Source organism: Bubalus kerabau, chromosome 7, assembly GCF_029407905.1.
Source record: "Bubalus kerabau isolate K-KA32 ecotype Philippines breed swamp buffalo chromosome 7, PCC_UOA_SB_1v2, whole genome shotgun sequence".
Classification (NCBI taxonomy): Eukaryota; Metazoa; Chordata; class Mammalia; order Artiodactyla; family Bovidae; genus Bubalus; species Bubalus kerabau.
The window spans coordinates 111,624,112-111,651,272 of record NC_073630.1 but is presented as its reverse complement, the minus strand read 5'-3'; positions in this window follow the sequence as shown (position 1 = coordinate 111,651,272).

The window sequence follows — 27,161 nt, the reverse complement described above, 5'->3', positions numbered from 1 at the left end:
AAACTCACCTTTTCAAAGCCAAGGCTATGGCAGACTGTGTTTGATGCACTATGGTTCATCCTGATTCTGGACAAAGACCCATTAGGCTTCTCTGTAGATCCTTCACCCTGGGCTCCTCTTCACGTCCATAAATCCTACTGATCGTGTATACCTTAGTGTAAGCACATTTCATTCCAAGAAGCTTCTCTCAGAACTTCGATATATGCCAAGTCAACTTTTCTTAAATTCATCTTCTCTTATTTTCACCCAAACTGTTCGTAAACCTAGACCCATTCCTTCAAAATACTTTGTGAGAACATGCCTTTCCTTATCACTAACCTCCTTCAATGAATTCACCTCCCCCATCTTTCTTCTCTCAATAAGTGGAAATTTCTTTCTTCTAGTTGATCACAAACTTGACATCATTCTTATTTCTTCTCTTCCTTTTATACCTTACATTCAATCTGTCAGGAAAGCTGGTTGCTTCTGTCTTCAGAATGTATCAAAAATCCAACCACTTCTTGCCAACATCACTGTTGTCCTTGTTCAAGCCATCAGCAGCCCTTGCCTGGATGACAGTGGGGCTTTAACTGTCTCCTTCCTGCCAGTTTTGTTCCATGTAGTCAATTCTTAACACAGAAGCAGAGTAATCCTTTTTAACAAGTAACTCATGTTACTTTTATGTCCAGAGTGGCATTCAGAGGCCTAACAATCAGCTTACAAGGACTTAAACAATTTCATAACATCCCCTGCTCAAAGCTAATCCATTGCTTCTTATTCTCTTCTTTCCTCTACCCTTCAACCACACCGACTTCTTTTCAATTTCTTGAGCACACCAAGCACATCACTTCAGGGCTTTAGTACTTGGTCTGTACATTATCTGGAACACTCTTGGCTCAGATATCAATATAGCTTGATTCCATACTTCCAAGGTCTCTGCCTGAATATCACTTTAGTGGTGGGCTTTTCCCTGACTAATCTAATTAAAGTCACAAGAATAAGGTCCCTTCACAACTGCTTGTCCCACTAGCTGTCCAGTAGCTGTCCCCTACTCTGACTCATTTTAACCACAACATTTTACACTTTTTTCTTTCTTATTTTTTTTAAAATTTTTTAAATTGTGAAAGTATGATAGCACACTTACAGGAGACTTGGAAAATACAGAACCAAGTTATATATAGTTCCACTATATATTACAATTATTTTTTAAGTACATAAATTAAGATTTTAGTTGGAATTTCAATACCAAGCTGTCAACAATTTATAGAATGGTCAGAAAAGTAGAAGGATATAGTAGACCTGAAAACACTATGAACCAATTAAAGATAATTAAGATTTATACAGTTTTATGCAACAGCAAGATACTAATTCTATTAAAATTCCCATAGACTATAAACTAGGAGACACTGGCATGTATCCAGGGAAATAAGACAAGGTGCAAACATTTCATGGTCTAAAATTATTGATATCATACAGAATCTATTTTCTTATTATTGTAGAATTATGTTAGAAATCAATATCAAAAGATATTTGAAAATATTGTCTATATGTTTTTATTTTTTTTTACTAGACCATGAGAACAAAGGATTTCTGTTCATAGCTGTTTCCTTAGCAGATAGAACATGGTCTGGCATGGAATAAGCATTCAACAAAAATATGTTGTATGAAATTCTCATATGTGAGGTAACTGCATGAGCTATAGAGAACTCACCAGTGGCTTAGCAGTAAAGAAGCTGCCTGCAATGCAGGAGCCGCAGGAGACACAAGTTCAATTACTGGGTTGGAAAAGATCCCCTGGAGGAGGACAAAGCAACTCACTCCCATATTCTTGCCTGGAGAACCCCACGGACATAGAAGCTGGCAGGCTATTGTCCATACAGTCACAAAGAGTTGGACATGATTGAAGCAGCTGAGTACATATGCATGAACTATAAATCGCTTTCAAAAATTACTACAGAGGATGAGATGGTTGAATGGCATCATCAATTCAATGCACATGAGTTTGAGCAAACTCTGGGAGACAGTCAAGGACAGGGAAGCCTAGCGTGTTACAATCCATGGGTCACAAAGAGTTGGACATGACTTAGCAACTGGACAACAACAACAGATGTATCAATGATTTTTCTTTTTTCTAAAACTGGTCATATTTTGAGAAAGCCAAACACTGTCATCATGATTTGTTTTTATTGGTGTGTGCTTAGTTTCTCAGTCACTCAGTTTTTATTGGTAGTCATGTTAAAAGAGATTCCACCTGACGCATTCATTTTTGAAGTAATTCAGTGTGAGCCTGCTGTCTGTGGAATTCTAAACTACTAGTCCAAGGGATTATTTATAACTATTTAAAAAAAATATAGCAACAACACTGTTAGTGATAGAGTTTGCACTTCATAAGATTATATACTCCATGCTGCTGCTGATAAGTTGCTTTAGTCAGGTCCACTCTGTGCGACCCCATAGATGGCAGCCCACCAGGCTCCTCTGTCCTGGGATTTTCCAGGCAAGAATACTGGAGTGGGTTGCCATTTCCTTCTCCAATGCATGAAAATAAAAGGTGAAAGTGAAGTCGCTCAGTCGTGTCCAACCCTCAGTTATTAATAGTATGGTTCAGTTCAGTTCAGTCTCTCAGTTGTGTCCAACTCTTTGTGACCCCAAGAATTGCAGCACGCCAGGCCTCCCTGTCCATCACCATCTCCTGGAGTACACTCAAACCCGTGTGCATTGAGTCAGTGATGCCATCCAGCCATCTCATCCTCTGTCGTCCCCTTCTCCTCCTGCCCCCAATCCCTCCCAGCATCAGAGTCTTTTCCAATGAGTCAACTCTTTGCATGAGGTGGCCAAAGTACTGGAGTTTCAGCTTTAGCAGCATTCCTTCCAAAGAAATCCCAGGGCTAATCTCCTTCAGAATGGACTGGTTGGATCTCCTTGAAGTCCAAGGGACTCTCAAGAGTCTTCTCCAACACCACAGTTCAAAATCAATTCTTCTGCACTCAGCTTTCTTCACAGTCCAACTCTCACATCCATACGTGACCACTGGAAAAACCATAGCCTTGACTAGATGGACCTTTGTTGGCAAAGTAATGTCTCTGCTTTTGAATATGCTCTCTAGGTTGGTCGTAAGTTTCCTTCCAAGGAGTAAGCGTCTTTTAATTTCATGGCTGCAATCACCATCTGCAGTGATTTTGCAGCCCAAAAAAATAAAATCATCCACTGTTTCCCCTGTTTCCCCATCTATTTCCCATGAAGTGATGGGACCAGATGCTATGATCTTCGTTTTCTGAATGTTGAGCTTTAAGCCAATTTTTTCACTCTCCTCTTTCACTTTCATCAAGAGGCTTTTGAGTTCCTCTTCACTTTCTGCCATAAGGGTGGTGTCATCTGCATGTCTGAGGTTATTGATATTTCTCCTGGCAATCTTGATTCCAGCTTGTGTTTCTTCCAGTCCAGCGTTTCTCATGATGTACTCTGCATATAAGTTAAATAAACAGGGTGATAATATACAGCCTTGACGTACTCCTTTTCCTATTTGGACCAGTCTGTTGTTCCATGTCCAGTTCTAACTGTTGCTTCCTGACCTACATATAGGTTTCTCAAGAGGCAGGTCAGATGGTCTGGTATTCCCATCTCTTTCAGAATTTTCCACAGTTTATTGTGATCCACACAGTCAAAGGCTTTGGCATAGTCAATAAAGCAGAAATAGATAGTTTTCTGGAACTCTCTTGCTTTTTTTGATGATCCAGCAGATGTTGGCAATTTGATCTCTGGTTCCTCTGCCTTTTCTAAAGCCAGCTTGAACAGCTGGAAGCTCACGGTTCACGTATTGCTGAAGCCTGGCTTGGAGAATTTTGAGCATTACTTTACTAGCATGTGAGATGAGTGCCATTGTGCGGTAGTTTGAGCATTCTTTGGCATTGCCTTTCTTTGGGATTGGAATGAAAACTGACCTTTTCCAGTCCTGTGGCCACTGCTGAGTTTTCCAAATTTGCTGTCATATTGAGTGCATCACGTTCACAGCATCATCTTTCAGGATTTGAAATAGCTCAACTGGAATTCCATCACCTCCACTAGCTTTGTTCATAGTAATGCTTTCTAAGGCCCACTTGACTTCACATTCCAGGATGTCTGGCTCTAGGTCAGTGATCACACCATCGTGATTATCTGGGTTGTGAAGATCTTTTTTGTACAGTTCTTCTGTGTATTCTTGCCACCTCTTCTTAATATCTTCTACTTCTGTTAGGTCCATACCATTTCTGTCCTTTATCGAGCCTATCTTTGCATGAAATTTTCCCTTGGTATCTCTAATTTTCTTGAAGAGATCTCTAGTGTTTCCCATTCTGTTATTTTCCTCTATTTCTTTATATAGTATGGTAGGTAGTACCTATTACTTGGAAACTTGGACTTCTATCTTTCTCTTATTCTTCAAGCTGAAGAATCATGATTTTCTATAGGTATCAATTACATAGTTATAAGGGGTGAGATGTTGTTTAAGAATCAAGGGCTTACCCATTAACTCTAGCTGGCTAACTGGCTTATTTTACTGCTGTCTCTATGGGCACTTATTTGTTTTTCCTGCTGTTTTACAATAGCTGGGTGGGAAAACCTTAGCTCGAGCCACACATTGAATTCCTAAAACATAATATGTAATTGTCAGAGAGGCAGCATTGAACTCTACTCTGATGCTGGTCCTACCTCTTATTATCTGTGTGACCTTGTAAAATCACATAAGCTCATACTTCCTGGAATCTGCTCAGAAAGGGGCAGTCATATCAATTAGTGCACTAATTGGATTTTTCTAAGAAAAACCACTGCCCAGCAGTGAAGTTCAGCCTCATCTGCAAAGTTGTGTGTGAATTTAAGCTGGTTAGTTTGGCTCTTGTGTGATTTTTGTGATTGATGAGTTTTCCTGTTTCCGTGACCATGTTTTTCTGGGAGAAGGAACCAGCACTAGGGCCAGATTGCTAACAGTATCATTATGATTTTATTATTGTCCTGGATCTAGAGATCCATAACTTGGTTTTCTATTAGCACATTACTCAAGTGAGACAGTGGAAAGCAGTCACTTCTGTTGTGGGACAGCACAAGCCACCTGGCTTCTGGAAATGCCTGTTCAGATACACTGGAAATGAGAAAATTAAGTGCAGTGACCAGCATGAAAGGTGGTTTTCCTTCCTTGAGCATCTGTATACAGTGTGTGAGATTATAGTCTCCCTGGAAAGGGAGATGCATAAGGCCCATTAATATTTGGAAGATAAATGCACACTCACCAAGAGGTAAACACAACTATTAGAGTAGGAGGCATGTATCAATTTCATTGGCAATTTCACACAGGCAACCACTAATGTTGTTAGGCTGAAAAGATCCTAGTGGGACCTGAAATTGATAGATTTTAATTTAAGAAACATTATAAGAAAAAATTAAAAATAGTTATTATGGTTTTAAAAAGAGGCAGAAAATCTGAAAAAAAAAAAAAAATACCTACAGCTTTGCAAATCTGAAAAAACTGCTTACAGCTTTTCAGTTCATGAGATTTCAAGGAAGAGGTTCCAGGAAGAGAAGAAATGGAAGAAAACTTACCTTCGATGTTATTGGATGTGCTGTTATCTAAACCTAAATTTAGGATATGTCATCTTTGTTGGTTTCCCAGGTGGCACTAGCGGTTAAAAAAATCCACCTGCCAATGCAGGAGACATAAGAGACATGGGTTCAGTCCCTTGGTCAGGAAGATCCCCTGGAGAAGGAAATGGCAACCCATTTCAAGTATTCTTGCCTGGGGAATCCCATGGACAGAGGAGCCTGGCTGGTCACAGTCCATAGGGTTGTAAAGATTCAGACATGACTTAGCAAGCATGCATCTTGCTGTATTCATTTGCTACAGCTGCCTGATAAAATACTAAAGACTAGAAGGCTTAAACAACATAAATATGCTATTACACAGTCCTAGTGTCTGATATCAAAGTGTGAGCAGGATTGGTTCTTTCTGAGGCCTCTCTTGTTGGCTTGTTGATAGCTATCTCTGCTGTGTGTTGGCCTTTTCTCTGCATATGTCTGTGCCCTGACCTCCACTTCTTATAAAGGTGTCAGCCATGTTGGACTTCCCTGGTGGTTCAGCTGGTAAAGAATCTGCCTGCAATGTGGGAGACCTGGGTTGGGAAGATCCCCTGGAGAAGGGAACCTATACCCACTCCAGTATTCTTGAGCTTCCCTGATGGCTCAGATGGTAAAGAATCTGCCTGCAATTTGGGATACCTGGGCTTGATCCCTGGGTTGGGAAGGTCCCCTGAAGAAGGGAACAGCTACCCACTCCAGTATTCTGGCCCGGAAAATTCCATGGACTGTACAGTACATGGGGTTATAAAGAGTCAGACAGGACTGAGCCACTTTCACTTTTTACACTTTTTATATTGGATTAGGACCAACCCTAGTGGCTTCATTTAACCTTAATCACCTCTTTAATATCCTATCCCTAAATGCTGTCACATAATAAAGTACTGAGGGAGAAGTAACCAGCTTTTTTTTTTTCTTGAGTGGGCAGGGAGAGGTCAAAATTCAATTCACATTAATCATTCATTCAAAATGGAAATGCTAGGTCTTTTTAGCCCAGTTTCCACAAGAGAAAAATGTAAGTTCTGAGAGATTAAAAAGCTGCTATATTGAAACAACTGAAAACAAAAGAGAGAAATTGAATCAGGAAAAGAAGTATATAGTTTTCCTCCTCTCCACATCCACTTTGCTTCACTGATTAACATTTAAGGAGGACAAATCTAGAAATGGGAAGGAAAATAAAGAATAAATCCATATTATGATTGCTTTGACTTCTAAATTTCTAATAATCAAATGAAATACTGAGAAAACACTGACATAGATGAAAGCATTCATTTAATCCAAGAGATTGAAAAAGAAATGAAACTTAGAAATAAGTGAACATTAATTTAGATAAAGTATTTGGGAGATTTATGTATCAATTTTAAACATGCATAGTTTAGCATGAAACTTTAGATATTTGAAGAGTGGTATAAGAAAAATTATTTATTTGGAATGTATAATAATCTTATTTTCAATTTTATGATTGGAGTCTTTTGAATTCAACTCTAATATTTAAGGAAATAACATTGAAAAAATGAAGATCATGGCGTCCAGTCCCATTGCATCATGGCAAATAGATGGAGAAAAAATGGAAACAGTGAGAGACTTTAATTTATTGCACTCCAAAATCACTGCTGACAGTTACTGTAGATGTAAAATTAAAGGACGCTTGCTCCTTGGAAGAAAAGTGATGAGAAACCTAGGCAGTGTGTTGAAAAGCAGGGTTATCACTTTGGCAACAAAGGTATGTAGTCAAAGCTATGCTTTTTACAGTAGTCATGTACGGATGTGAGGGTTGGACCATAAAGAAGACTGAGCACCAAAGAATTGATGCTTTTGAGCTGTGGTACTTGAGAAGATTCTTGAGAGTCCCTTGGACTACCAGGAGATCCAACCAGTCCATCCTAAAGGAAATTGGTTCTGAATATTCATTGGAAGGACTGATGCTGAAGCTGAAGTTCCAATATTTTGGTTACCTGATGTGAAGAGCCAACTCAGTGGAAAAGGCCTTGGTGTTGGGAAAGGTTGAAGGAAGGAGGAGAAAGGGGCAACAGAAGATGATGTTGTCAGATGGCATCATCGACTCAGTGGACATGAGTCTGAGCAAACTCAGGAAGATAGTGAAGGATAGAGAAACCTGGTGATCTGAAGTCCATGAGGTCACAAAGAGTCAGACACGCTTGAGCAAGTGAACAACAAATGATAGTTTTGTATTTAAATTTTAAGGCAACTTTTATATAGTTATCCATAGTGATGGCACCATGTTACATTCCCACCAACTGTGCATATGGTCTCCACTTTCTTTTCACCAACACTTGCTATCTCTTTTTTTCTTCTTTTTTGAGAACATACAAGCTAACAGGGTAATATAAAGTGGTATTTCATTATGGTTTTGACTTGCCTTTCCCTGATGATTAATGATATTTAGGAACATTGTATATACTTATTGGCTATTTGCATGTTTTCTTTGGAGAGATGTTGTTTAAGTTCTTTTCCCATTTTATATTATTTATTTGCATTTTTGTGAATGAACTGTAGAAGTTTTTATAACTTTTGGAGATAAACCTCTCACCTGATATAGGGTTAGCAAGTATTTACTCCCATTAGGTGGATTGCCGTTTCATTTTCTTGACTTTCCTTTTCTGTTTAGCTTATGTATTTTTTTTTAAGTAGTAGAAACCATCACCAATAAAAAGAATGTAAAAAGGCAAAATGACTGAGGAGGCCTTACAAATAGCTGAGGGAAAAAAAAAAAAAAGAAAGAGAGAAAGAGAGAATTGAAAGGCAAAGGAGAAAAGGAAAGATATACCCATTTGAATGCAACGTTCCAAAGAATAACAAGGAGAGACAAAAAAAAAAAAAAAGCCTTCCTCAGTGATCATTTCAAAAAAATAGAGGAAAACAACAGAATAGGAAAGACTAGATATCTTTCCAAGAAAATTAGAGATACCAAGAGAATATTTCATGCAAAGATGGGCACAATAATGGATAGAAACGGTATGGATCTAACAGAAGCTGAAGATATTAAAAGAGGTGGCAAGAATACACAGAAGAACTATACAAAAAAGATTTTCATGACCCAGATAACCATGATGGTGTGATCACTCACCTACAGTCAGACATCCTGAAGCGTGAAGTCAAGTCCGCCTTAGGAAGCATCACTGCAAATAAAGCTAGTGAATATGATGGGATTCCAGTTGAGGTAACTCAAATCATAAAAGATGGTGCTGTGAAAGTGCTGCCCTCAATATGGCAGCAAATTTGGAAAACTCAGCAGTGGCCACAGGACTGGAAAAGGTCAGTTTTCATTCCAATCACAACAAAAGGCATTGCCAAAGATGTTCAAGCTACTGCACAGTTGCACTCATTTCACATGCTAGCAAAGGAATGCTCAAAATTCTCCAAGTGAGGCTTCAACAGTACATGAACCTAGAACTTCCAGATGTTCAAGCTAGACTTAGAAAAGGCAGAAGAACAAGACATCAAATTGTTAACATCTGTTGGATCACAGAAAAAGCAAGAGAATTCCAGAAAAATATCTACTTCTGCTTCCTTGACTACTCCAAAGCCTTTGACTGTGTGGATCACAATAATCTTTGGAAAATTCTTGAAGAGATGGGAAATCCAGACCACCTTACCTGCCTCCTGTGAAACTTGTATGTAGCTCAAGAAGCAGCAGTTAGAACCAGACAAAGAGCAACAGACTGGTTCCAAATTAGGAAAGGGTATGTCAAAGCTGTATATGTCACCCTGATTATTTAACTTAAAATTAGAGTACATCATGCCAAATGGTGGGCTGGATGAAGCACAAGCTGGAAACAAGTTTGCCAGGAGAAATATCAATAACTTCAGATACACAGATGACACCACCCTTATGGCAGAAAGTGAAGAGAAACTAAAAAGCCTCTTGATGAAAGTGAAAGAGGAGAGTAAAAAAGCTGGATTAAAACACATTAAAAAAACTAAGATCATGGAATAGGATCACATCACTTCATGGCAAATAGATGAGGAAACTATGGAAAAAGTGACATACTTTATTTTCTTCAGCTCCAAAATCACTGCAGATGGTGACTCTAGCCATGAAATTAAAAGATGCTTGCTCCTTGGAAGAAAAACTATGGCAAACCAAGACAGCATATTAAAATCAGAGACATTAATTGGCAACAAAAGTCCATTTAGTCAAAGTTATGGTTTTTCCAGTAGTCATGTATGGATGTGAGTTGGACTATAAAAAAAGCTGAGTGCCAAAAATTGATGTTTTTGAAATGTGGCATTGGAGAAGACTCTTGAGAGTCCCTTGGATTTCAAGGAGATTCAACAAGTCAATCCTAAAAAAAAAATCTATCATATATATTCATTAGAAGGACTGATGCTGAAGCTGAAATTCCAATACTTTGGCCACCTGATGCAAAGAGCCAGCTCATTAGAAAAGACCGTGATGCTGGGCATGATTGAAGGCAGGAGGAGAAGGGGATGACGGAGGATGAGATGGTTGGATTGCATCAATGATTCAATGGTCATGAGTTTGAGCAACCTTTGTGAGATGGTGAAGGTTAGAGAAGACTGGCATGCTGCAGTCCATGGGGTCACAAAGAGTCGGACATGACTGAGGGACTGAGCAACAGAAACTGTATTAGATCTATCACTCAGAAGGAGTTTCACCTGAATATGGACCTGATTTTCATGCTGGGATCCTAGACTTATAGCTGATGCCATAATGGAACACAATTCAGGAATCTTAGCAGAGGGCATGAATATTTTTGTATTTTAGGGGGATTTATATTTTCATGATCAGAGGGCTGATGATGGCTAGTTGTTATCTATGAAAGATCCCATGACAGTACTATCATACTCTTTTAGTGTAAGCATCCAGATTTGGGAAGGGAGGCAGATGATTGCTTTGAATATGGCAAAAGTGACATTACTTTTTCCAAAGTATGATTGTAAAGGCGATGGAACTTTTGCCTTAGCTGTTGGAACATTACTGCTTGAAGCTCCAGCTGTTATTTAGACAGGGCAGCTGCCCTGAGTTTGCCTTGTGTGAGAAAGCCAAGTGACAGAGCGAGACCACAGGCGTGCACTACCGTCAGCAGAGCGAGTCCTCAGTTCTTCCAGCCCAACACCAAGCACGTTGGATAATTCTAGTCCCCAGCCATCATGCTATATTCAGTCTTTAATCTGCTCAAGCTGAGGCCCCAGGCATGACAGAGCAGAGACAAGATATCTCTGCTGTACTCTGTCCAAGTTGCTGAACTTCAGAATTTGAGAACACCAGAAGAAATGTCACTTTAAGTGCCAAGTTTTAATTCAATTTGCTATGCAAAAAAGTAAGCAGAATAGTATATTTTAGAGAACTTTTAGTAGCACTCCAAACCACGACCTGATGTGAGATAATTGAAGGAATATTTAAGAATATAAGGACAAAATTAAAGGGTCCCTTCATACACATACTCAAGCCACTTGCCTGTTATGTATCTCTTATTTTTAAGCTCAGTATGCTTTCTTTCAGATGGCTTTTGTATTTATATACTTTACATATAAAATTATGCTGCCTTTAAGATATTTTGTCGAATAATATTCTTATTGTTCAAAATATTGCTGGTGAGCTTGTTAAGTTACCTTGAAAATATTAGCGTTGCACCATATATAAATATACATCAGTACTTTTAACAGCTGAAAGCCATGCTTACATGTGACATTCATGGGCTCTACCAAAATTTGTCCTCATGGGCCCTTTCTATAGTAAAAAGTAATGCTATAAGTGATCCTTTTGACTATATTGGTATACAAATGAATATTAACCAGGATAGAACAGTTATTATATAATTATTATTATATTAATTTGCTCTTATTTTCAAAGAAATTAAAATTAAAGCATGTGTGAGGTCTCTGGGCATCATGCCTACTGAGCCTAATGAAGAACTTGGCTCTGAATGAATAAAGTCTCATATTATGAATAGTCATAATTTATTTAACCATCTTTCAGTTGAAGAATTTCTAAAATGCATCTGCAATGTAAACAGTTTTCACTATTGAAATGAAAGTACAATGGTCATGATTGTACTCTCTCTCCCCTCTTCAGGTCTATTGATATGTATTTTTCTCAGGTGGTTTTCCTCAAATGCCAGCGCTTATATGTTTTTTTCTTTAAGGAAAGGATAACATGTTTCCTGTATTCCTGTTTAGACCTGAAGGATGTATTCAATATAGAAATCAATAACTCTGTGCCTCTAAAAGAGGGCATTTAGGTCAAATAGATCTTTCATAAAGTGATTAGAAAGCTGGGTGGAGTATGTGAGCCTGTACTTTCTACTGATTCACACATTGGAAAGAATGTTATCAGGTACCCTTTTATACACTGGGAAATTTGTAAATCTAACAGACATTTAAAAGAAAAGAAAAGAAAAAAACAGACATTGTGTAAATTAACAGATATCCAATAAAGAGCAATAACCAAGAGACTAGTTTTGTGTGTGTTTTGAAATATATGAGCAGATAAAATTAAATTGAAATGAGTACTAAGGAATGGGGTGTTGAGTTGAAAATTCCTTTATGTAAACCTTACTCATCTCTAATCTCATCACTAATTTGCTCATAAATCCATAAATGGAGACAGGCTCACATTCCACTTTTAAACCTACACTTTTTGTTTATTTTCCCCATCTCTTCACTCCTCTTTCCTTTTTCATTCCTACCCATTTAGGAGGGGGCAGAATGTCACCTGATGACTGAGGTTAAGTTGTCGTATCTAATCAAGATATGGTTAGTGTAGGACCAGGGCTAATGGCATTGAATGTAGATGTTATTTTCATTCAGTTGCTAAGTCATGTCTGATGCTTTGTGGCCCCAGGGACTGCAGGAGGCCAGGCTCCTCTATCTTTCATTATTTCCGGGAATTTGTTCAAATTTATAATCCATTTCAGTGATGCCATCCAACCATCCCATCCTCTGTCATCCCCTTCTCCTCCTGCCCTCAATCTTTCCCAACATTAGGGTCTTTTCTGATCAGTTGGCTATTTGCATCAGGTGACCAAAATCCTGGAGCTTCAGCTACAGCATCAGTCCTTCCAATGAATATTCAGAATTGATTTCCTATAGGACTGACTGGTTTGATCTCTTTGCTGTCCAAGGAACTGTCAAGACCCAGTACCACAATTTGAAAGCATCAATTCTTTCTGCTCAGCCTTCTTTATGATCCAACTCTCTTTCCCAGTTGTCATGTATGGATGTGAGAGTTGAGTGTAGATAATTTGAAGCAAATGGAAAACTTTGCCATCTTAGATTCTTAAACCAGGCACAATTAACAAATTAGGCAGTCAAACTTACTTTGGAAGAATCTTCACCATATTATTATTTAAGATTATATATGGCTAGAAAGTAACCACCAGGGACAGAAAATCTGAAACTAAGCAGAGAACCTATTAGCATGTTGAAATGATACTTGAACATACATAAAGAGTGTCCAAGTATCCCATATCTGCTAAGGATGAAAGCTTCACAGACTTGAGTGGTTTCTAATAATACAGGCATATCTCAGGATTACTGCAGGTTAAGTTCCAAACCACTGCAATGAACTATCACACTAAAGTGAGTCACACAATTTTTTTTTTAGTGTATATAAAAGTAAATTTGCACAATCTGTAACTTATTAAGTTTGCACACTTCAGTAAAAACATTTAAAATGCTAATCATTACCAGAACTTTCAGAGAGTCATAATCTCTTTGCTTCTAGAGGGTCTTTGCTGTTAGAGTGTTGATGGCTGCTGACTGATCAGTGTGGTGGTTGTTGAAGGTGTGGGCGGCTGTGATAGAATCTTAAAATAAGACAGTGAAGATGTTTGCTGCATCAGATGACTCTTCCACAAATGATTTGTCTATAGCATGCAATGTTCTTTGATAGAATTTTACCCACAATGAATATTCTTTCAAAAATAGAAGTCAGTTTACTCATAACCTGCCAATGCTTTATCAACTAAATTGATGTAATATTCTAAATTGTTTGTTGTTTATCTCAGCAATTTTCACAGCATCTTCACCAGGAATAGATTACATCTCAAAAAAAGAAAAATATTTGCTCATCCATAAGAAGCATCTTCACATATGTTAAAGCTTTATCCTTAGATTGCAGCACTTCAGTCATGTCTTCAGTCTCCATTTCTAATTCTAGTTCTGTTGCTCTTTCCACCGCAAATGCAATAGTATCCTCCACTGACATTTTGAATCCCACAAGGTCATCCATAAGGGTTGGTATTAATTTCTTCCAAACTTCTGTTAACAATGATATTTTGATGGCTTCCTAAGAATCATGAATTAATGACATCTAGAATGGTGACTGTTTCCAGAAAGTTTTCAGTTTGTTTTGTCCAGCTCCATCAGAGGAATCACTATCTATAGCAGTGATAGTCTCACAAAATATATCTTTGAAATAATCAGTTCAGTTCAGTCGCTCAGTAGTGTCTGACTCTTTGTGACCCAATAGACAGCAGCACACCAGGCCTCCCTATCCATCACCAACTCCTGGAGTTTACTCAAACTCATGTCCATTGAGTCAGTAATGCCATCCAACCCTCTCAACCTCTGTAGTCCCTTTCTCCTTCTGCTTTCAATATATCCCAGCATCAGGGTCTTTTCCAATGAGTCAGTTCTTCACATCATGTGGCCAAAGTATTGGAGTTTCAGCTTCAACATCAGCCCTTCCAATGAATATTCAGAATCTATTTCCTGTAGGATGGACTGGTTGGATCTCCTTGCAGTCCAAGGGACTTTCAAGAGTCTTCCAACATCACAGTTCAAAAGCATCAATTTTTCAGTGCTCAGCTTTCTTTATAGTCTAACTCACACATCCATACATGACTACTGGAAAAACGGTAGCTTTGACTAGACAGAATTTTGTTAGCAAAATCAGGTCTCTGCTTTTTCATATGCTGTCTAGGTTGGTCATAACTTTTCTTCCAAGGAGCAAACATCTTTTAATTTCATGGCTGCAGCCACCATCTGCAGTGACTTTGCTCTCCGCCCCCCCACAAAATAAAGTCTGTCACTCTTTCCACTGTTTCCCCATCAGTTTGCCATGAAGTGATGCCATGATCTTAGTTTTCTGGATGTTGAGTTTTTTTTTTTTTTTTCCATTATTTAGAGAATACTTTATTAGTTTCTGTAATCAAACCCATGTAGATAAGACCTTACATATTTAATACAGTGTGTTACCCCTGTACAAATGGAAAAAATTATGTTTAACGTTTCTAGACCAATATGGCTGTTAATTTCTGTACAATGCCAACCCAACACGGTACAACTGGGATACTTTTTCCAAAGTTGACAGCACAGCTAAAGTTTCCAAAAATTCAAATTATATATATATATATATATATAGATTTATTTATTTATATAAAAAGACCAATAGCAGTATGTTATGCATCAATAGCAGCAACAGCTTTTCCAAGTTCTGCAGTCATCTGAACAAAATTATAGAGACATCCAGCACACTCCATTAAAAAAAAAAAAAGTAAAAAAAACAAAACCTCAGAAAACAGCAAAGTTCTGTTACTGTTGTGGTACCTGGCACCATTTTTTTTTTTTTTAATTACGTTTCTCAATCATCATCTGGAAAGAAAACATTCTAGAATAACGTCATTAAAAACAGATCTGATAAAGCACGGTCACTACTACATATCATAAGGCAGGTACAAGATATTTTACATTCACAGAGGTATGGTACAGTACTGTCCTACATCTATAATACTAGAGGATATAATTAAAAAGGCATTATTTGAGACTTGATTCTACTTTTCCAGCAGAGGGCCCAAAGGATGGTTATGACACAGCTCTGGCACAGAAATGCACCTTCTTAGATAGGATTTCCTTTCTTTATTGGCATTTCCTCTTTCACTTTCGTCAAGAGGCTCTTTAGTTTTTCTTTGCTTTCTGCCATAAGGGTGGTGTCATCTGCATATCAGAGATTATTGATATTTTTCCTGGCAATCTTGATTCCAGCTTGTGCTTCATCCAGCCCAGCATTTCTCATGATGTACTCTGCATATAAGTTAAATAAGCAGGATGTACTCCTTTCCCAATTTGGAACCAGTTTGTTGCTCCATGTCCAGTTCTAACTCTTGCTCCTTGACCTGCATACAGATTTCTCAGGAGGCAGGTCAGGTGGTCTGGTATTCCCATCTCTTGAAGAATTTTCCACAGTGTGTTGTGATCCACATGGTCAAAAGTTTTGGTAGTCAATAAAGCAGGAGTAGATGTTTTTCTGGAACTCTCTTGCTTTTTCTATGATCCAACGAATGTTGGCAATTTGATCTCTGGTTCCTCTGCCATTTCTAAATTCAGCGTGAACATCTATGAGCAATTGTATTTAGAAAATAAGCTTTTCTTTTCTCTTCTTTTTTCTCTCTGAACAGTAGGTCTCAACAGGAGGCTTAAAATATTTAATAAGCATATTGTGGACAGACAGTCCAAATGCCTTGTTGTCCCATTTATGGAATACAGGTGAAGAGACTTAACGTAATTCTTAAGAGCCCTAAGATTTCAGTAAAGTGAATGAGAATTGGCTTCAAATTAATGTCACCAGCTGCCTTAGCCCCTAACAAGAGTCTGGCAGTCCTTCGAAGTATGGAAGCCAGGCATTGGCTTCTCCTCTCTAGCTATGAAGTCATAGATGGCATCTTCTTCCAATATGAGACACTTCTGGCTGCATTTAAAATCTGTGGTTTGTTGTAGCCACCTTCATGTATTAGCTACATCTTCTGATTCACTTGCTGTGGCTCTTGTGTTGGCACTTGCTGCTTCACCTTGCTCTTCCATGCTATGAGACGGCTCCTTTCCTACATCTCATGAAAAAAGCTCTGCCAGTTTCAAACTTTTCTTCTCTGAGCCTTCATGAAATTAAAGAGAGTTAGAGACTTGTCTGTATTAAGCTTTGGCTTAAGGAAAAGTTGTGCCTGATTTGATCTTCTATCTAGACCATTAAAACTTTTTCCTTATCAGCAATAGTGCCCTCTTGCTTTTTTATCATTTGTATGTTCACAGCAGTAGCACTTTTAATTTCTTTTAAGAACTTTTTTTTAGACATTACTTTGCCAACAAAGGTCTGTCTAGTCAAGGCTATGGTTTTTCCAGTAGTCATGTATGGATGTGAGAGTTGGACTAAAAAGAAAGCTGAGCACCGAAGAATTGATGCTTTTGAACTGTGGTGTTGGAGAAGACTCTTGAGAGTCCCATGGACTGCAAGGAGATCCAACCAGTCCATTCTGAAGGAGATCAGTCTTGAGTATTCATTGGAAGTATTGATGCTGAAGCTGAAACTCCAATACTTTGGCCACCTGATGTGAAGAGCTGACTCATTTGAAAAGAAACTGATACTGGGAAAGATTAAAGGCAGAAGGAGAAGGGGATGACAGAGGATGAGAGGGTTGGATGGCATCACCAACTCAATGGGCATGAGTTTGGGTAAAATCTGGGAGTTGTGATGGACAGGTAGGCCTGGTGTGCTGTAGTCCATGGGGTCACAAAGAGTTGGACACAACTGAGCAAATGAACTGAACTGAACTGAAAAACTTAACATTTGTGTTCAAAAATTGGTTAATGGTTTAGTGCAAGAGGCTTAGCTTTTGGCCTATCTTTGCTTTCATAATGCCTTCTTCACTAAATTTAACCACTTCTGTCTTCTGATTGAAAGTGAAAGACATGTGACTCTTCCTTTCAGTGAACACTTAGAGGTCATGTCAAATTATTAATTGGTCTAATTTTAATTCTGTCATGTCTCAGGAAATAGTGAGCCATGAAGAGAAGGGAAAATATGGGGAAATATCTGGTTGGTGGAGCAGTTAGAACATAGATAATATTTATTAAGTTTGCTTACATGGGTGTGGTATATGGTGCCCCCAAACAATTGCAGTTGTGATAACAAGATCACCAATCATAGGTTACCACATGTAACACGTGTAACAAGAGTGAAAGCATTTGAAGTATTGGGAGAAATGTTAAAATATGACATGGAAGCGTGAAGTGAGCAAATGTTGTTGGAAAAATGGTGCTGAGAAATGTGCTCACTGAGGATTGCCACAAACTTCAATCAGTAAAAAATGTAACATCTGTGAAGTGCAATAAAGCTAAGCAAAATATAGCAAGCTATGCCTGTATTATTACTATTATTATTAAGCATTGAAAGATGTCATTACATGCTTACGTTTTCACTGCTGTTTGTTGAATAGTAAAGAAATGGGTTCAGTCTGCCCATTATCATTCCATCGATGATTATTCATCCACAGAGAGTGTCATATGTTTTGATGGCATTATTCGCTAATTGTACTTTTAGGAGCCTCAACTTTCTTTTAACACTAGTAATGAATCCACCATAGAAGCAGGTTAGAGTCTGTTTTTAACACAAGCCATGTTCATGAACCTTCAAACTTGTTGTTATGTTCTAACATTTAATGCCTCCTTTTAATCTCAAGATCATCTAAAATCAGCAAATATGTACTAAGTATTTATGACGTTCTTACTGGCAGTCAGGTAATTTCATAGTGTTTAGTGTTTAATTGCTCAGTCGTGTTTGACTCTTTGTGATTCCATAGACTGTAGCCCACCAGGCTCCTCTGTTCATGGAATTCTCCAGGCAAGAATACTGGAGGGGTAACTATTCCCTTTTTCAGGGGATCTTCCTGACCCAGGAATCAAACCTGAGTCTCCCGCATTGCAGGTAGATTCTTTACCATCTGAGCCACCAGGAATTTTCAAACTTTCATGTGTTTCTTTTTGTTTTTGCTCTTTACATTCTTTTCACTCTTTTGTTTATTTCTCTCTTTCTTTTCCTTTTGCCTGGAGAATTCTATGGACAGAGGAGCCTGGTGGGCTACAGTCCATGGGGTCACAAAGAGTTAGACATGACTAAGGGATTAACACTAACTTATTTTCCTCTCCCAATCACACAAGTGTTTGTGATTATGTCTTATTTCACAAGCACTATAAACACAAGTAAGACTTATGTGATAGCCCATAATTTAGATATCTATGTCTACCTATAAATCTATATTTATCTATATATTTAGCCTGGGAGTATTAATTAAATAAACATAAGGACTAGAAAAAATGGTTGGAAAAAATACTAATATATATTGCAACCAAATTTGTCATTTTACAAGTGAAAAAATAAAGATGTAAAGAGGTGAATCTACCTATCCAAGATCCCATTGTAAGAAAGAACAGTAAAAACACTCAGGTCTTCTGTGCTGTTCAGGAATGTTCAGTGTATTTTAGGGTTTTTCCAACTATAATCCAAAATCATACACCAAAAATGCGTGTGCGTGTGTGTGTGTGGTTGTATGCCATTTCAAGGTCAGTTACTTAATTTGCATTTTGCCCATGGGCAAAATGGCAATGATAGTAACACAATGTGTGTTATATCATAGATATAACAAGCATGTGACCTTGAGACCTTTTTGTTTTGTGTACCTTCAGTAAGTAACACAAAACAACTATGGCTAAACAGTCCCCTTCCTTCCCCAAGCTGTTTTTTTTTTTTTCTTTCTTTCCTTACAGGAAGTTTTGTACTTTCCTCTCTAGCAGAGGCATGTGGCTTGAGATTGACAACTAGCCACTTTGCAGATGTCAGTTCCCAAGAATCAACAGCCCTGCCACATTGCTTCCAATTATGTTTGACAGTGTCCTTGTAAAAATCTGTTGACAACCTATTTCAGCTTGTCACATGTGAATTGCACTTGCTTTGCCTCCCCCTCCCTCCTTAGCAACAGATATTGGCTGAAACAATCTAGAAGGCCATGATGGTGAATTAGAGATGTATCATGAGTGATACAAAATCCCTCTTGAATGAGTCAAAATTATTATGGAGATATTGCTGATTAAATTCATTGGTAGCCAATGATAGGGAGTGTCATTGTGTGTGATGGTTCTGAATGCCACATTTACAGGAAGTCTGCACTTATACCTTCATTTATACAGCAGAGTCAGGAGTCATATCTCTGGATGCTGAAGGAACCGCCAAGGTGATACCTGAGCAGCTGTCATTGCATATTGAGAAATCCTGAAGGAAGGGAGAAGTGCCAGGAGCTATAAAGGTGAGAAACTGTCCCAAATTTTTAAAGAGAAGAACAGAATTCATATCAGAAATTACAGATTTGGGGCACTGTCTAGAGTAGGTGATTAAATAAATGTATTTGAATATGCAGTGCCTCTAATTAAGTACTTGATAAATATCCAGTAACTGAATTCAGTGGAATTAATGAATCAATGAAGGACTGAATGGACCATTTAAGAGCAAGTCTTGCCAAACTTCAGTGCCTTGTTTGGATAGAGTAAGTAAATATTTTACCATGAAGCTAACATGGTGAAATAAAAACAGGATACTATTTTTATTTTGTTTGAAGGTGATTTGCAAACCCTTTCATCATAAGTAGGCAAGAGTTTTCTAGGGAAAGAATTGTTACCATTCTTAGCTTTGTTCCCTTGAGAATTTTATATGATTTGAATATAAATATAAAAGATCTATTTAGCAAATACAGAATACATTTAAAATCTGTATTTATCAGAATGTAAACTCTGTGAAGGCAGGGAGTTCTACTCTCTGATTCAGTTTTATTGTCAACATATGTTTCTCTGAAACACATGCTCAATATAATTTTGTTGAATAATACACAAAGCCAGGGAAAAAGGAATAAGAAAAAATGAGTTTCACCAGTTTCTCAGGAACTCCAGTCCTCCTTTGGGGTCTCTCACATGGTTTTAGAGTTCCGGTGAGTTGGCTCAAGTTAATCCCACATTGACTCTTGGCTGTTCTATTGCCCCCATAATGTTCCTTTCCCCTGTTCTTCCAGCTGTGACTTTGTTTGAGGAAATACTTATCAGAGGCACCACTGCATTGGTACTCACTTGCCGTCTCTATTTATGATTCCTAGGCTGAAACTGTCAGTTCCAGTTCAGTTCAGTCACTCAGTCGTGCCCGACTCTGCGACCCAATGGACTGCAGCACTCCAGGCCTCCCTGTCCATCACTAACTCCTGGAGCTTACTGAAACTCGTGTCCATTGAGTCGGTGATGCCATCCAACCATCTCATCCTCTGTCGTCCCCTTCTCCTCCCGCCTTCAATCTTTCCCAGCATCAGGATCATTTCTAATGAGTCAGTTCTTTGCGTCAGGTGGCCAAAGTATTGGAGTTTCAGCTTCAATATCGGTCCTTCCAATGAATATTCAGGGTTCATTTCCTTTAGGATTGACTGGTTGGACCTCCTTGCAGTTCAAGAGACTCAAGAGTCTTCTCCAACACTGCAGTTTAAAAGCATCAATTCTTTGGTGCTCAGCTTTCTTTATAGTTCAAGTCTCACATCCATACATGACTACTGGAATCACTATAGCTTTGACTAGACAGACCTTTGTTGGCAAAGTAAGGTCTCTGCTTTTTAAGATGCTGTCTAAATCTATCATAGCTTTTCTTCCAAGGAGCAATCATCTTTTAATTTCATGGTTGCAGTCACCATCTGCAATGATTTTGGAGACCAGAAAAATAAAGTCAGCAACTGTTTCCTCTGTTTCCCCATCTATTTGCTATAAAGTGATGGGACTGGATGCCATGATCTTAGTTTTCTGAATGTTGAGTTTTACGCCAACTTTTTCACTCCCCTTTTTCACTTTCATCAAGAGGCACTTTTGTTCTTCTTTGCTTTCTGCTGTAAGGGTGATGTCATCTGTCAGTTGCAGAGGCAAAAAGAAAAAAAATAAAAAGGAAAGAAAGATGCAGCTGCCAAGATCCATGAAAAAACTGTTGCTGTGGGGTTTTAAAATGCTCAAGACTGAGAGTACTAATATTTGTCCTGAGAGCTAATTTCCCAATATGGAAGTTACCTCTTGGCAGTGGAATAAAAGTTTAGGGGGATAAGTTTATTATAAATGTGATATTACATGTCATACATCACTAATCCTGTGGCAAAAATTTCCACCTTCATTGTGGCTTTGTTGTTATATGTACTTGTATCTTCACTGTTAATATTTCCTTTTTCATTGCTCTGCAGATAATTAACTGAGTATGCCCAAGACTGCTGTCCCCAGAAACGCTTCCTTCTACAGTTGGCTCTTAGCTGGCTCTGGGGACTTAGGTTTCTTTCCTTTCCCATAACTAATATATGTATCTCACCATGCCTAAACTCTTTGTAAAAGCATTATGATTTATTTTCCATATCTACCTTTCCCTGAGTCAGAGGGTGATTACATAACCAGCCCCTAAAATCAAAACCCTGGTGATGAACCTGTAATGAGCTTCCCCAGTAGACAATATTTTGCATATATGATCATAACTCATTGCTTGAGAAATCGTGTGTGTGATACAACTCCACTATGAGAAGGTTCTTAGAAGCTTGAAGCTGACTTCCTCTGGACATTTTCCCATGTGCTTTTCCCATCTGCTAACTTTGTCTCCTAACTTTGCTAGCTTTTTGTCCTTTTTTCAATAATCAATTATAGACATGAATATAATTATACTGATTTCCTGTGACTTCCCTAGCAGATCACTGCATCTGGAGATGTTCTTGGGAAATCCTGACATAATCGTTGACCACATAAACCATTAGATTCTGGCTGACCCTCCAGGTCCCTAGAGATGATCATAATTCAGATTTAGTACCACTGTATTTGATATGTATTTATGTATTGCCCATTTGAATTAAAAATCAAGTTAAAAAAAAACAATTTCTGATCAAAATCCCATAAGATAATATGAATAAAATCAATACCAAGAAAATAGTAGCTAACATTTAATGACCTTATTGATTTAATTTATTGAGATCATTTATACATTTATTCTTCATTTTAGTGAGGCACTATGATTAGTACTGGGCTTCCCAGAAGATACTAGTGGTAAAGAACCTACCTGCCAATGCAGGAGACATGAATGGCTTAGGTTTAATCCCTGGGTTGAGAAGATCCCCTGGAGGAAGACATGGCAACCCATTCTAGTTTTCTTGCCTGGAGAATCCCACAGACAGAGGAGCCTGGCCAGCTACAGTCCAATAGAGTTGCAAAGAGTCAGACATGGCTGAAGGGACCCAGCATGCACACAGCATGCACATACATGAATTTTCTCATTTAATCTTTACAATAATTCCATGTAACTTTAAAATCATGAATTTATAGATGGAGAAACTAAGGCAAAAGGAGGTCAAGTACGTTTTCAAAGTTTCACAGCTGAAAAGTAGTGGGGTTGGAATTTTAAGCAAGAGTTTTGAAACATTAGAGTTTTGACACTCAACACCATGTTTTCACCTTTCCTCTGTCTTTAAATTTACCCTACTATCAGATCTCTTACTTGCACAAATCAAAAATTATGCTTCTTGCAGATCTCTGTTTTAGGGTAACTTTTTTCACAAAAAACTGCCACCTCTGCTAACCATATAAAGAGCATATGATGTGTGTGATCACTAGTAGTCCTCCAACAATCCGAGGCATATCTGAATCATAGGGATGAATGAGACTAGGTTGTATCAGGGACAAAACTAAGTCTCTAAAATCCATTTAAAACTTTGCAGTATAGTTAATTAATTTCTCAATCTGCTACTGCTTGAGAGCAGGGATTAAACCTTAAAAAAGTTGGAATTCTTAACAGCATGCACAGTTTGTGGCCCATACTAGATATGTGATTTTCTTTTTTTTTTTTTCCAATGTGGTTAATCATCATGACTATTGAGCTAAAGAAGTTGCTTGGTGATTTGGTGAAATGGAAGGCACACTTTGGAACAGAACTTTGAGCTAACAAGTGTATTACATTCTACTCATAGCCAAAAGATGCTATAAATTTATAGAATAAACCTAACTTAAAACCACAGTAAGAAAAAACTTTCATTTTCAACAGTAAGAAAAGTAGTTGAGTGCATCTATACTACTCATTCATGAAGGAGAATGAGTCACCCCTTTTCTGTGCTATGTTCATTGAAAAATGCAAGGTTCAGTCCTGGAAGTATGAAATAGTTACAATTTCATTAAAATGCATAGGTGTGTGTGTGCATCTAAAAATGTATATATGCACACTTAGGCATGTGTTTCTAATGGGTATATATATTGCATAATATTTTTGTATATCATATATTTTCTTAAGAAAAGAAAGATGCATATCAGTTTTTCAAGGTGGATATCAGGATTAACTTTGGGATGGTGGGATAGATAGATTTTAGGAAAACATTAGTTTGTACCACAAATATAAATATTATGTTTCTAACCATTGTTGAAACCCGGAGCTGTGGCTGTGCAGGCGCAGGAGGGCTTAGAGGAGCTATCCCACATTGAAGGTCAGGAAGGGCGACGGTGAGGAGATACCTCTCGTCCAAGGTAAGGAGCAATGGCTGCGCTTTGCTGGAGCAGCCATGAAGAGATACCCCACGCCCAAGGTAAGAGAAATCCAAGTAAGACGGTAGGTGTTGCAAGAGGGCATCAGAGGGCCAACACACTGAAACCATACTCACAGAAAACTAGTCAATCTAATCACACTAGGACCACAGCCTTGTCTAACTCAATGAAACTAAGCCATGCCCGTGGGGCCACCCAAGACGGGCGGGTCATGGTGGAGAGATTTGACAGAATGTGGTCCACTGGAGAAGGGAATGGCAAACCACTTCAGTATTCTTGCCTTGAGAACCCCATGAACAGTATGAAAAGGCAAAATGATAGGATACTGAAAGAGAAACTCCCCAGGTCAGTAGGTGCCCAATGTGCTACTGGAGATCTGTGGAGAAATAACTCCAGAAAGAATGAAGGGATGGAGCCAAAGCAAAAACAATACCCAGCTGTGGATGTGACTTGTGACAGAAGCAAGGTCTGATGCTGTAAAGAGCAATATTGCATAGGAACCTGGAATGTCAGGTCCATGAATCAAGGTAAATTGGAAGTGGTCAAACAAGAGATGGCAAGAGTGAATGTCGACATTCTAGGAATCAGCCAACTGAAATGGACTGGATTGGTGAATTTAACTCAGATGACCATTATATCTACTACTGCGGGCAGGAATCCCTCAGAAGAAATGGAGTAGCCATCATGGTCAACAAAAGATTGCAGTACTTGGATGGAATCTCAAAAACGACAGAATGATCTCTGTTCGTTTCCAAGGCAGACCATTCAATATCACAGTAATCAAGTCTATGCCCCAACCAGTAATGCTGAAGAAGCTGAAGTTGAATGGTTCTATGAAGACCTACAAGACCTTTTAGAACTAACACCCAAAAAAGATGTCCTTTTCATTATAGGGGACTGGAATGCAAAAGTAGGAAGTCAAGAAACACCTGGAGTAACAGGCAAATTTGGCCTTGGAATATGGAATGAAGTAAGGCAAAGACTAATAGAGTTTTGCCAAGAAAATGCACTGGTCATAACAAACACCCTCTTCCAACAACACGAGAGAAGACTCTATACATGGACATCACCAGATGATCAACACCGAAATCAGATTAATTATATTCTTTGCAGCCAAAGATGGAGAAGCTCTATACAGTCAGCAAAAACAAGACCAGGAGCTGACTGTGGCTCAGACCATGAACTCCTTATTGCCAAATTCAGACTTAAATTGAAGAAAGTAGGGAAAACCACTAGACCATTCAGGTATGACCTAAATCAAATCCCTTATAATTATACAGTGGAATTGAGAAATAGATTTAAGGGCCTAGATCTGATAGATAGAGTGCCTGATGAACTATGGAATAAGATTTGTGACATTGTACAGGAGACAGGGATCAAGACCATCCCCATGGAAAAGAAATGCAAAAAAGCAAAATGGCTGTCTGGGGAGGCCTTACAAATAGCTGTGAAAAGAAGAGAAGTGAAAAGCAAAGGAGAAAAAGAAAGATATAAACATCTGAATGCAGAGTTCCAAAGAATAGCAAGAAGAGATAAGAAAGCCTTCTTCAGCGATCAATGCAAAGAAATAGAGGAAAACAACAGAATGGGAATGACTAGGGATCTCTTCAAGAAAATCAGAGATACCAAAGGAACATTCATGCAAAGATGAGCTTGATAAAGGACAGAAATGGTATGGACCTAACAAAAGCAGAAGATATCAAGAAGAACAGGAAAAGAATACAGAGAAGAACTGTACAAAAAGGATCTTCATGACCCAGATAATCACGATGGTGTGATCACTGACCTAGAGCCAGACATCCTGGAATGTGAAGTCAAGTGGGCCTTGGAAAGCATCACTGCGAACAAAGCTAGTGGAGGTGATAGAATTCCAGTTGAGCTATTCCAAATCCTGAAAGATGATGCTGTGAAAGTGCTGCACTCAATATGCCAGCCAATTTGGAAAACTCAGCAGTGGCCACAGGACTGGAAAAGCTCAGTTTTCATTCCAATCCCAAAGAAAGGCAATGCCAAAGAATGCTCAAACTACCACACAATTGCACTCATCTCACACGCTAGTAAAGTAATGCTCAAAATTCTCCAAATCAGGCTTCAGCAATATGCGAACTCCCTGATGTTCAAGCTGGTTTTAGAAAAGGCAGAGGAACAAGAGATCAAATTGCCAACATCCGTTGGATCATCGAAAAAAGCAAGAGAGTTCCAGAAAAACATCTATTTCTGCTTTATTGACTATGCCAAAGCCTTTGACTGTGTGGATCACAATAAACTGTGGAAAATTCTGAAAGAGATGGGAATACCAGACCACCTGATCTGTCTCTTGAGAAATTTGTATGCAGGTCAGGAAGCAACAGTTAGAACTGGACATGGAACAACAGACTGGTTCCAAATAGGAAAAGGAGTTCATCAAGGCTGTATATTGTCACCCTGTTTATTTAACTTATATGTAGAGTACATCATGAGAAATGCTGGACTGGAAGAAACACAAGCTGGAATCAAGATTGCCAGGAGAAATATCAATAATCTCAGATATGCAGATGACACCACCCTTATGGCAGAAAGTGAAGAGGAACTCAAAAGCTTCTTGATGAAAGTGAAAGAGGAGAGTGAAAAAGTTGGCTTAAAGTGCAACATTCAGAAAACGAAGATCATGGCATCCGGTCCCACCACTTCATGGGAAATAGATGGGGAAACAGTGGAAACAGTGTCAGACTTTATTTTTCTGGGCTCCAAAATCACTACAGATGGTGACTGCAGCCATGAAATTAAAAGACACTTACTCCTTGGAAGGAAAGTTATGACCAACCTAGATACAATATTCAAAATCAGAGACATTCCTTTGCCAACAAAGGTTCGTCTAGTCAAGGCTATGGTTTTTCCTGTGGTCATGTATGGATGTGAGAGTTGGACTGTGAAGAGGGCTGAGCGCTGAAGAATTAATGCTTTTGAACTGTGGAGTTGGAGAAGACTCTTGAGAGTCCCTTGGACGGCAAAGAGACCCAACCAGTCCATTCTGAAGGAGATCAGCCCTGGGATTTCTTTCGAAGGAATGATGCTAAAGCTGAAATTCCAGTACTTTGGCCACCTCATGCGCAGAGTTGACTCATTGGAAAAGACTCTAATGCTGGGAGGGATTGGGGGCAGGAGGAGAAGGGGACGACAGAGGATGAGATGGCTGGATGGCATCACTGACTTGATGGACGTGAGTCTGAGTGAACTCTGGGAGTTGGTGATGGACAGGGAGGCCTGGTATG